Here is a 10,962-nt window from a genome sequence, read left to right on the forward strand (position 1 = left end):
GCCTTCCACCCAACCCAGTCAAGGTCAGGGCTGGCCTAGACGTCCGAGGGCTGGCTAGGACGTCTGTGGGGAGACCAATGGGTGGAGTGCATGCTGGGCTCTGCTCTGCAGAACCGGGCCTGGGCGGGGCTTGAACTTAGACCTGCTGCCAACCCGCCCTGCCCCGCCCTCCACCTGCGACTTGGATTCTGCCTGGGCTGCGTCGGGGCGGGAACTGGAGCGACTGCCAGGCTCCACTCGTAGGGTGTCAGAGACCGGTGCAAATAAAGATCTGTGAACTGGGAAAACTTCAACTCCTGGCATCAGGGCACAAAGGAAACATGAAGGCGAGCAGTCAGGGCTGGTGGAGTGGCAGAGTGCCTTCCTGGCTAGCGTGAGGCCCTGAGTCCAAACTGTTAGGCTGAAAGAGGCACAGAATGGAAAGGCAGGTGACAGCTCAATCGCCATTACTGGTTTCATTGGGAAGTCCTGCGGAGGGGAGTTTCCAGCCAAAGCCAGAATTCCTCTGCCGCTCACAGACTTGGAGTAGATCTAGGGGAGGGGGTCTGGAGGGGCAGTTTAGTTGGGCGAGGGGTATTTTTCCCGGGATCAACAATTGCTAGAGGAAGCTAGAGGAGACGGATGTTCACCCAGCTCCGACTCGACTTAAGGTGAGAGTTTGTCATTCCCTTGAGGCTAGGTGTAGTCCTTTCAGTGAGTTGTGAGGTGTTTCCAGTAAGCAGCCTGCAAGGGTGGGGGTCCGATCCTAACATGGCTTCCCTTTTATTCACCCTAACAAAACCCCAGTACCTCCCATAAATAAATAGGTCTGGGCTGTGTAATAATGTACCCGCGTTTGTTTACATATACGTACCTCTCTCATTTGTTTATTTGGCGGTCTTGGGGTTTGAACTCAGTGCTTCACTCTTGCTAGGCAGGCGTGGGTTCTACCACTTGAGCCATTCCACCAGCCCTGCCTCTCTTCTTTAGACCAAAAATGTTTACCCGGTTCCCACCCGAGTCAAAGGCGATTTGTTCTTTAATTCCACCGAAATTTCGGTCTGCTTTCTAGGAGTCTAATCTGGGCGGAAAGAGAAACTTTAAAATATTAACATTTCAAATGAGTGCGCTCCGGGGTGGGGGTTGGGGTGCTGTAGGAGCGGGGTTCCTGGGGCTGTTTCTCCCCGGGGGCCCTACTTTGCACCTGGGGTCAGACCTCCTATTTACATGGCAGAAGGCGCCGCCTGGGCCACCTTTGTAGTGCCGCTGCTCTCCAGATCACTTCCTGGACACTTTGGAGGCCGGGCTACTTTGCTGGGCTGTCCTGGCCCAGGCCTGGGGTGTGGATACCTGGCTGGCGGGTGAGCACGTGGCAGCTCCGCGCAGGGCACCGGCTCTGCGCCAGCTGCGGCTGCGAGTGGCCAAGGACCAGCAGGCCGAGGCGGGATTACAGCCGGGCCCCACCTGGGCTCAGAGTCATCGATCTGAGGCTTCGGAATCCAGAGGGCTTTGCGGAGATGGGCGCCGCGCCCCCTCCATCGAGGACACGCGCAGCTCCGCGCCTGTGACCCGCTGACCCCCTTCGAGGTGCGGTCTGTGCAGGCCGAGGACGGAAATGCGGATGAGAGGCGGCGTTTGGGAACACGAACCTGGGCGCTACGGCACGGGCTCTGCGGCCGCCAGCTGCGGTTCTGTGTGTCTTCCCTCCCGCGTTAGGTTTGCGTGGTTTCCTCCGTTCCTCTTAAGTCTTTGCCCTCTTCTCCCTTCCCCCCAACCCCCGCCGGAGACCCCCAGAAACGCTCAAGTGCAAAGTTGTAATCGTAGTTGGGAAATAATTATTTGTGTGCGACCTCGGCTTCCCAGCGTCTCGGTTTCCCTCGGGATGGTGCCCGAGTTTCCCTGTCCTCCGCCGCCCCGGTACCCAAGAAATGGTAGTTTGCATTCAGGGTCTCCCACACCCAAATTCATGCTGTATATTCATTTTTCTGGAAGCACGGAGATTCATCCAGAAGGCCTCGGGGATGGTGGAAAGAAAATGGGGTATAAGGTTAGGTAACATAAAGACAATCATACCAGCCCCTCATCTCCCTCTCTGCAAGGGTTTTAGGAGGCATACGTGAGTTAAGGCTCTGGCGACTTCAGGCGGGATTGATAAACTGTGGGGCCCCGATCCTAGGGAGCCTGAGTTTTATCTCGTGCTGCCCAGAAACCGCAGTGGGTTGCATAATAGTCACAGCCTTTGAGAAACGTGTGTGCCCCGTTTACCCTCAGTGTCCTGAAAAATGTGCAGTCCTTCCGATTTTGTACCGTTTCAGACTTTAAGGTTCAAGAATCTCCTTCAGAAGTTTCCTCAAACCCATGTCCTTGCTTATTCTCCTTGCTCCTGTTAAACTGTGCTACTTGCCTTTCCCCAGCAGGTACCTCGGGCTGCCTAGCTTCTGAGTTTTGCTAGTGTAAGAGGCACTCAAACTGCTTTTGTGGAAAAGCAAGGATTCCTTACTTGGGCCCACGAATTAACAAAAACAGGAGAAGCATGGCACCCCTGCCTCCATTTTGTATCTGCCTTTTGCTCTAAGCCATTCTCTTTGCAGTCGCTTTGCAATCACCTTGGATTCCAGAAAGGACAGAACTGATAACATCTGTATGACAAGGGACTAAAACTTCCCATAAGGAACAGTGGAGGCTTGCAGGACAGACCACCCCTCCAATGAAGACAATTACCTGTAATGATGAGGCTGCACCCTGGAGCAGGGGCAAGCAGCTCATGGGAACCAGATGGCTCCCCTCAAGTGATGACAGTGATATCATCTTCTCCAAAACCCCTCTGGGAACCCTTGGACTGGAATAATAGTCAACCAGAACACACCTGTGACTGGGACTGTTTATGCATACCTTTTGTCCCCTGTCTACTTAAACCTGTAGCTCATGTCTGTACCCAGAAGATGGCTAAAGATGAGCTGAGTGCTTACTTTGCCTCTTCCAAGGGCATCTGCCGAGAGGTATAATAAATCTCCTTTTTGTCTGCCTTCACCATGCCTCTTTTTTTTTTTTTTTTTTAAGATTTGAAAGATTTATTGAAAGTTTTCCCAAACCTAGGGCAGGCAGACAGTACATAGCATGATCCTGTACCAAGTAAAGAGGATAACACAGGTTAACAGGTGCAGAGAAAAGATCAAATTGTTTAAGGTGAATTGCGAACTGTAAACTGTTTACAGTTTCTGTAAACTGAGGCCATAGATGAAAAAGAAGGAAAACCCTGCTGCTATGGGAAGGTTTAGCTGAAATCTCATTCTTTCAGCTTGAAGGCTCCACCAGTGGGGGGAAATGTCAGCTGTTTTTGGATGTATAAGGCAATGGCTGAGCTTTCTACAGCCTCACCACCACAGCTACCTCAGGTGAAGTGGCTAGCATTGGAACCCAGAGACCTAAGCTCTGTAAAAAACCTTGAAATCTCCCTGCAGCCATTCATGTCCTCAGAAAGTAGAGCTATCACTTTGCACCCAGCTGCCCTATCTTCTAGAAGGGGGCCCCACCCCAGCACTTAACTGCCCTCCCCTCTCATTACAGAGTTTAACTGCTTGATTAATAAGTAGGTGGCAAGTAGGGTAGAGCTAATCCAGGATTTCCAGGATGCTCGCCTCAGACAATCACCACAACTCTTTAGTTGGCTTTTAGGGGCAGGTGGCCAGACCTGGCATATGGAATCTCAGGAGTCTGGGCCATGGGTCCAAAACTCCAGTTTCACTAGCAATAAGCCTGACTTCCAGAGTGCCCCTTTCTTCCTGGTGCCCTCAATCCCCGAACTTCTTTCCCTTCATCCTTCCTCCATTGCACCCATATGCCATCACCCCCAGCTTCCCCAGCAACTCCTTGAGCCCAGAAGTCTTTGCTTTCATTGATTTTATCTCAGTCCCCAAGACTGACGCACTTCTGGGGCAAGACCTTTATTTCACTTTTCTCTGACCCCTTCCCCACTTCTTTAGCTCAGCTTAGTCTCAGAATTGATTGCATTACATTGCTGACTAGGCATCCAGGACACCTTTGATGACTTCACCCTAAATGTTCTTTTAGGTGCAGACATCTTCAGGCCCCAGGAGGCACACAGAATAAATTCTATAAACTCAAAAACCTTGCAAGACCTTCCACACAGGACAAGTAGCAGGGCTGGAGAGCTACCTTTGCAAGAACTCCCACATGGAGTGCTCTGCTAATATCTGGTGGGCAGCCCCACAGCAGTGGCGTGAGACCATCAGCAGGTGCTCATGGAGGCTGCTAGGTGCCAGGCTGCTCACCCGGGGTTCCAAGAACATGAATCTAAAAGAGAGATGACAACCATGGCCTCTGCTTTACTGGAGTACTTCCTGCTCTTCCCAACACCTCTCAAGACCTGGAATTTCTTTCAACATGCCCCGATGCATTAGTTTCTCCTTCCTTTACACGTCTATATTTACTTCTTTCTTTTTTTCAGCACTGTGTATGAACTCAAGGCCCACACCTTGAGCCAGTCCTCCAGCCCTATTTTGTGACGGTTTTTTTTCAAGATAGGGTCTCGTGAACTATTTGCCTGGGCTGACCTTGAACCCTGATCCTCCTAATCTCTACCTCCTGAGTAGGTAGGATTATAGGCTCGAGCCAATGGTGCCTGGCTATTTTCTTCTTTTTTGAGCACTTAGCACATTACTGTTTTGTTTGTTTCTTCTTGGGCCACTGAGCCAGTCTGGTAGGAAGGATTCCACTACAGGGCTGCTCAGTAGAACAGCCTCCAACCTTGATGCTCAAAGGACAACTAGGAAAGGGACTCTCCAAGATTGGGCACATGCCAGTCTTGGGTGGATAGCCCTAGGGGCTCTTTTTTTTTTTTTTAATTTTCTTTTCTTCTTTTATTTTATCATTTTTACATTACTTACATGTGTATACATTGTTTGTGCCACCTCCCACCCTCACACACACACACATCCCCAACCCTGGGGGCTCTTAACAGGCTTAAAAAATTTTTTTTTTGAGAGGGGGCTCACTCTGTAGTAGTCCAGGCTGGCCTTGAAGTCAAGATCCTCCTGCCTCTGCCTCTGCCGAGCTAGGATTCCAGGCATGAGTCATCATGCCTAAAATTATATCTAATACTATTCTCCAGTAAAATGAACCAGGATCTCTAGAAGAAATGGTTGATTCTAACTAGGACTAGGTCAATAAATATACAAGATAAGCCTGGAACACTTTGCAGTGCTAGAAAGTGAGGAAGTGCTAAGAAACAAAAACAAAACAAAACAGGGCTGGGGGCATGGTTCAAGTGGTAGAGCACCTGCCTAGCAAGTGCCACGCCCTGAGTTCAAAACCCTAGTTGGGGGGTGGGGAGAGGAGAATGCTGGAGATATGTCAAAAGGAGACAGAAGCCAACTGAAAAAGAGCCCCCAGTGGCCAAAGCTGGAATGATTTGAGTAACACAATAAGGCAGGCAGTATTGGATATAACCCAAAGTACAAACGAAGTCCATATTGATATAAGTAAATGATTGAATAAGTAAATGCAGAATTAGAGACTAATCTCCCATGCAGAAGAATTTCAAATAATTGATGCAGATACTCCCCACTCCTCTTAGGTTGCACTTGTGAGGTCCTTCCAAAAACTACATATGGCAGGGGGTAAAAGAATACAGTGGAAAAGCCCCACGAGCACTGGGTGATAGAGTGACAAGTCATCCTGATAGTTATACACCTTTGATGTAATGTGATGGAAATGGGACTTTACCTCTGTGGTCCTACTCCTATTCCCTGTCTAACCATGAGAAAAATATAAATTCCAATAGCAGGACGTCCTACAGAACAGCTGGCCTTCACATAGTCCTTAAAATTGTCATGGTCATCAAAATGAGAAAATTCAGAGAAACTGTCACAGTCAAGAGGAGTCTGGAGTGTAATTATTAAATGTAAAACAATAGCTTGGATGGGAGCTTGCAACAAGAGAAAGATTAGGTCAAAATTAAGGTTATTTGGTAAGGTATAGACTTTAGATAGTGACAGTGTATCAATTTTGTTACAAATATACCTTTCACAGTTAACCCCCCCTTTGTCATTTCTCACTCCCACAATCCTACTTACTTAGGAGGCAGAGATCAGTAGGATCACAGGCAAATAGTTTGTGAGATCCTATATGGAAAAAAACACCCAACACAAAACAGGGTTGGTGAAGTGGGTAAAGTATTAGAGCATCTGCTTAGCAAGTATGAGGCCCTGAGCTCAACTCCCGATATCAGAAAAAAAATACTATTTACTGTAATTTAGATATGCAATGTTCTCCGAAGGCCTACGCATTCAAGGCATGGCTCCCTGCTTGGCACTGTGGGGAAGTGGTGGAAACTTTAAGAGGTGGAAACTAGGAGGAAGTCTTACAGTCAGTCATTGCAGGTGTGCCCTTGAAGAGGATATGGGGACCCAAGTCCTTTCCTCTTCCTCTCTTTCACATCCCTGCCATAAAGTAAATAGCTTTGCCCTATCATGCACTGCCTGTCCTGATGTGCTGCTTTGCCCAGGCCCAAAAGCAACAAGGTTGATCAAACACGGACTGAAACCTCCAAAACTGTGAGCCAAAATATGCGTTGTCTCTTTATAAGCTGATGATCTCGGGTGTTTGCTATAGCAATAATAGAAAGTTAATTAACTTGCCATATTAATGTAAGATATTAATAGTAGGAGAAATTGGATGCAGGAACTCTAAGAACTTTCTGTGCTATCTTGTCAGTTTTTCTGTAATCTAAAAATGTCCTAAAAGCTAAAGTTGCTTATTTTAAAAATTACATCTATCTGAGCAAATGGCAAGAAGAAGATGGACTGAGGTGAGAGCCTGGCAGGCTAAAGCCTCAGAGACCAGCTGTTTCTAGGGCTACATCCAACATTCCTGACCTAGAAATTTCCTTTTGGAAAAGAGAAATGCTGCCTCTTTTCAAGTAAGTGGCAGTTAGCATTGTTTTGTCTTCGGCAACCACATAAGTTCACCCATGTGGCTCAGAGGGGCAGAACTGGTCACTTGCTAAGGAGTGCCTTGTCCCTAAGTGGTGGAGGCCTGGAGGGGCCTGCAGGGAGCTGGGCAACTCAGTTCCTGCTGAAAGAGATAGCAGATGCTCTGCACAGCTGACTGTAGCCATGGGGGGGAGAGGACCAGGGACTGCCAGATCTTTCCATATTTCAAAGAAACAATTCATCTAGATCTTCATGTGAAGTCTCCTGATTTTTAAATATTGCCAAGTAATTCTACATTTAAACACGCTCACTGTCCAAACACTATATATCCAGCTCACCATACAAAACGTGTGTGGACCAAGGTCAGCCCTAATCTGAGTTATTCAAGGGCCGGATAATCTTTTTTTTTTTTTTCTTTTTGTTTTTGTAGTACTGGAGTTTGAACTCAGGTTCTACACCTTCAGCCACCCCACCAGCCATTTTTTTCGAGATAGGGTCTCATGAAGTATTTATCTGGGCTGGCTTCAAACCCCAATCCCCCTGATCTCTGCCTCCAGAGTAGCTAGGATTACAGGTGTCAGCCACCAGCGCACAGCACTGCAGGATAATCTACTTTTTTTCTGCCTGTTCTCCCAAGACCTAGCACAGCACCTGACATGTAACTGGTGCTTCAAAATGTGTAGTGAATAAATGAACAAAATAATAAGGAAATGACAATTGATGGCTGAACACATAAACACAAAGGGTTATGATAGAAATCATTACCCCACATCTTTGTGATTCTCCCAGGAATGCAGTTATTGACTTAGACTTACAATTTGAGGGTGGCGGATTAGCTCCAGAAGTCTCCAGTTGGATGTCTTCACTATTGTGAGGATTCTTGCAGTGCCTAAATATGGCTCTTCAGGATCAGGAGAAATAACCACATGATAGGTTTGGAGGATGTATCAGTCGTCTCAGGCTAACTTATATTTAAGTAACAAATGATCCCAAATGTCAGAGAGTCACAAGAATAAAGGTTTCTTTCTTGTATTGTGTAGCTCTAGGACATCTTTGTTTGGATACCAAAGCTAACTGGGCAGGCCCCCATCTGGATGTTTCCAAAAGAAAAATGACATGGCAAACCACACACTTTCTTTTAAAACTTCTGCTCAGAAGTGGCATGGTCGCATTGGCCAAACAAAGTAAGTGTGCGCTCTAGAGAGGAGGAATGCATGCTCTTTCTATAGGACAGAAATTCGATATATCATAGTTGGCCTTTTGGGTTTCTGATATTTGGCCTATTTCCAGGCCTAATGTTATTGGGGTGGGAAGACCCGGTGGATCAGAGTCAGATTAAATTATCTGCATCACCTGACATCATAACCCAATTCCTACTGGTAGATCAAAGACGTGTTCTGACTCTCCAAAGAATGGATCCAGAGCTCGGAGCCTATATTTAATAATCTTGATTAAAGTTACTTTCTTCCTCCATCACACAGTTAGTTAATCTAGGAAAAGCTTGTAGGCCTGTGATGGTTAATTTGTATGTCCACTTGATTGGACCCAGATATTTATGTGGGTTCTTCATCTGAATGACATAAGAGGAGAAAATAACTTGAGTGACTATTTATTCTAATCCTCCCAAAGATCATACATAGCTCATACCATTAATGCATACAAGTTAATTCCTTTTGTACTGTAGGTGCCTTAAAATATTAGGACTTCTATCATGGAACCCAAAACTTACGTATATTTCCTAAGAAAAATCAACCTAAGTAATAATCAGGAAATTAACACTACCATCTAATCAGATCCAATTCAATGTATAAAAATTGAAATGGGATACACTTGGGAACAACATGCTGCTTTTTGTTTTCATGTGTTTTTAATTTCCTCTGCTCTGCAACAGTTCTTCAAGTCCTTTCATCACTCTCTCTCACTTTCATATCCTGGATATTTTTGATGATTATAAGCCAATTATTTTGTTGTAACTCCAATTTTGATTTGTCTGCTGTTTCCTCATGGTTAGAGTTGTGTTGTCACAACTCATATCCATGCCCTTCAGCTCACATCCAGTCAGCTGGTGCACAATTCCATTGGTTACATTACTTTGATTGCTTAATTAAGGTGGTGTCTGCCAGGCATCTCCACTGTAAAGCTATCCTTTTTTCCTCGTTAATTAATATGTACTTTGTGGGTACTTTGAAACTCTAAATAATCTGCTCCTCATCAATTTATTCATTTATTAATACAGGTACTTTCTTTTTTGTGGGGGAGGGTTCTGGGGATCGAACCCTGGGCTTCACACATGCTAAGCAAGTGCTGTACTACTGAGCTGCACCTCTAGCCTATGTGTTTTGTTTCATTCAGTGAGTTATTCCTTCTCCCCCTCCCTCCCTCCTCCTTCCCCTTCCTTCTTTTCATTCTTTCTTCTTCTTCTTTCCTCTCCTCCTTCCTCTCTTCTCTCCTTTCCTCTTCTCCCCTCTCTTCTCCTCTTCTTTCCTCCCCCTCCCCTTTTCTCTCTTTACTCTCTAGTGCTGGAGATTGAACCCAGGACCTTGCACATGCATACCGCTTGCTCTACAAAACTGAGCTACATCCCAGCCCAGGTCATACTTTCTTAAAGTTTTTCTTTCTTCCTTTCTTCCTTTTTTTTTTGTAGGACTGGGATTTGAACTCAGGACTTTGTGCTTGCAAAGCAGGCACTCTACCACTTGAGTCACACCTCCAGGCTATTTTACTCTGGTTATTCAAGATGGGGTCTCTCGAACGATTTGCCCAATCCTCCCAATATCAGCCTCCCAAGTAGCTAGAATTACTGGTATGAGCTGCCAGCACCTGGCTTTAAAGTTTTTTTTGTTTTGTTTTGTGATACTGGGCCTTGAACTCAGGGCCTTCACCTTAAGCGACTCCACCAGCACTCTTTTGTGAAGGGTTTTTTCAAGCTAGGGTCTCGTGAACAATTTGCCTGGGGTTGGCTTTGAACCGCAATCCTCTTGATCTCTGCCTCCTAAGTAGCTAGGATTACAGGCCTGAGCAACTGGCCCCTGGCCATCATTTATTTTTATTGGCTCAAATTTTCTCAGATTTTGCCATTTGGAAGCCCCTTCACACTGGTTCATAAAACCTTTTTTTTTTTTGAGACCTGGTCTCAAAAAATATAGCCCAGGCTGGCCTTGAATTTATGATCCTCTTGTCTCAGCCTCCCCAGTGCTGGAATCACAGGTGTATGATACTGATTTTTTGGGTATGTTTCTTGTTTTTGGTTCCTGGGATTGAAACCAGAGCCTTGAGGGCGCTAAGCGTGTGTTCTACCACTGAACTATATCTCCAGCCCCCAAATCTTCTTTTTCTTTTTTTTTTCGGTGGCACTCGGGTTTGAACTCAGGGCTCACACTTGTTACACAGGCACTCTACAATTGAGCCACTCCACCAGCCTCTAACTGTTCCTAGTATGTTTGCTCAATTCCTTGTGTGTAACCCATCTTCCAACACTGCTGCCACCCCCAAATAAGCACAGATATCTTCCTCAAAACTCTCCAAATCCCCTTGTCAGTCTGCCTCTCTGTCATGGATGCCTTCTTCATCTCACTCAGGCTCTGAAAACCTGCACAGGCTGCCCCTCCACATGAATGCCCTCTGCAGTGATCCTGAAATAGCCTACAAATTCATTACTACTTCTCCCTTTAAAAGGTGCAGCCCAATTCCCCTCCCTTTTGCTGGGGGATGGATTTAGTAACTCACTTCTTATGAATAAAATATGATGGAAATGATGCTATCTGACCTTCTAGGCTAGATTGCAAAGGGATTACCTTCTTTTTGGCTCACCCACTGGGATCACCCACTCTGGGAGAAACCAGTTGCCATGCTGTGAGAACACTCAACCGTCCCATAGAGGAGCCTGGGGGGAGAGGCCTATGTGAAAAGAAACCAATTTGCTAGCCCCAGCTTTCCAGGTATGAATGAGATGAGTTACCTTGGAAACAGATTCACAGCCTCCATCAACACTTATGACTTCAGCCCTCAACCATTGAGTAAGCCAGCCAAA

At 46.3% G+C, this 10,962-nt stretch overlaps 1 long non-coding RNA gene across 1 annotated transcript; it reads left to right on the forward strand.

The window, feature by feature from the left end:
- Positions 1-216: 216 nt before the first annotated feature.
- LOC141424830 (uncharacterized) lies at positions 217-3,009 on the forward strand. The gene is made up of 2 exons (XR_012449774.1): positions 217-650; positions 2,394-3,009. It is a non-coding gene; the product is annotated as an uncharacterized lncRNA (long non-coding RNA).
- The last annotated feature ends 7,953 nt before the right edge of the window (positions 3,010-10,962 follow it).

Source organism: Castor canadensis, chromosome 7, assembly GCF_047511655.1.
Source record: "Castor canadensis chromosome 7, mCasCan1.hap1v2, whole genome shotgun sequence".
Lineage (NCBI taxonomy): Eukaryota > Metazoa > Chordata > Mammalia > Rodentia > Castoridae > Castor > Castor canadensis.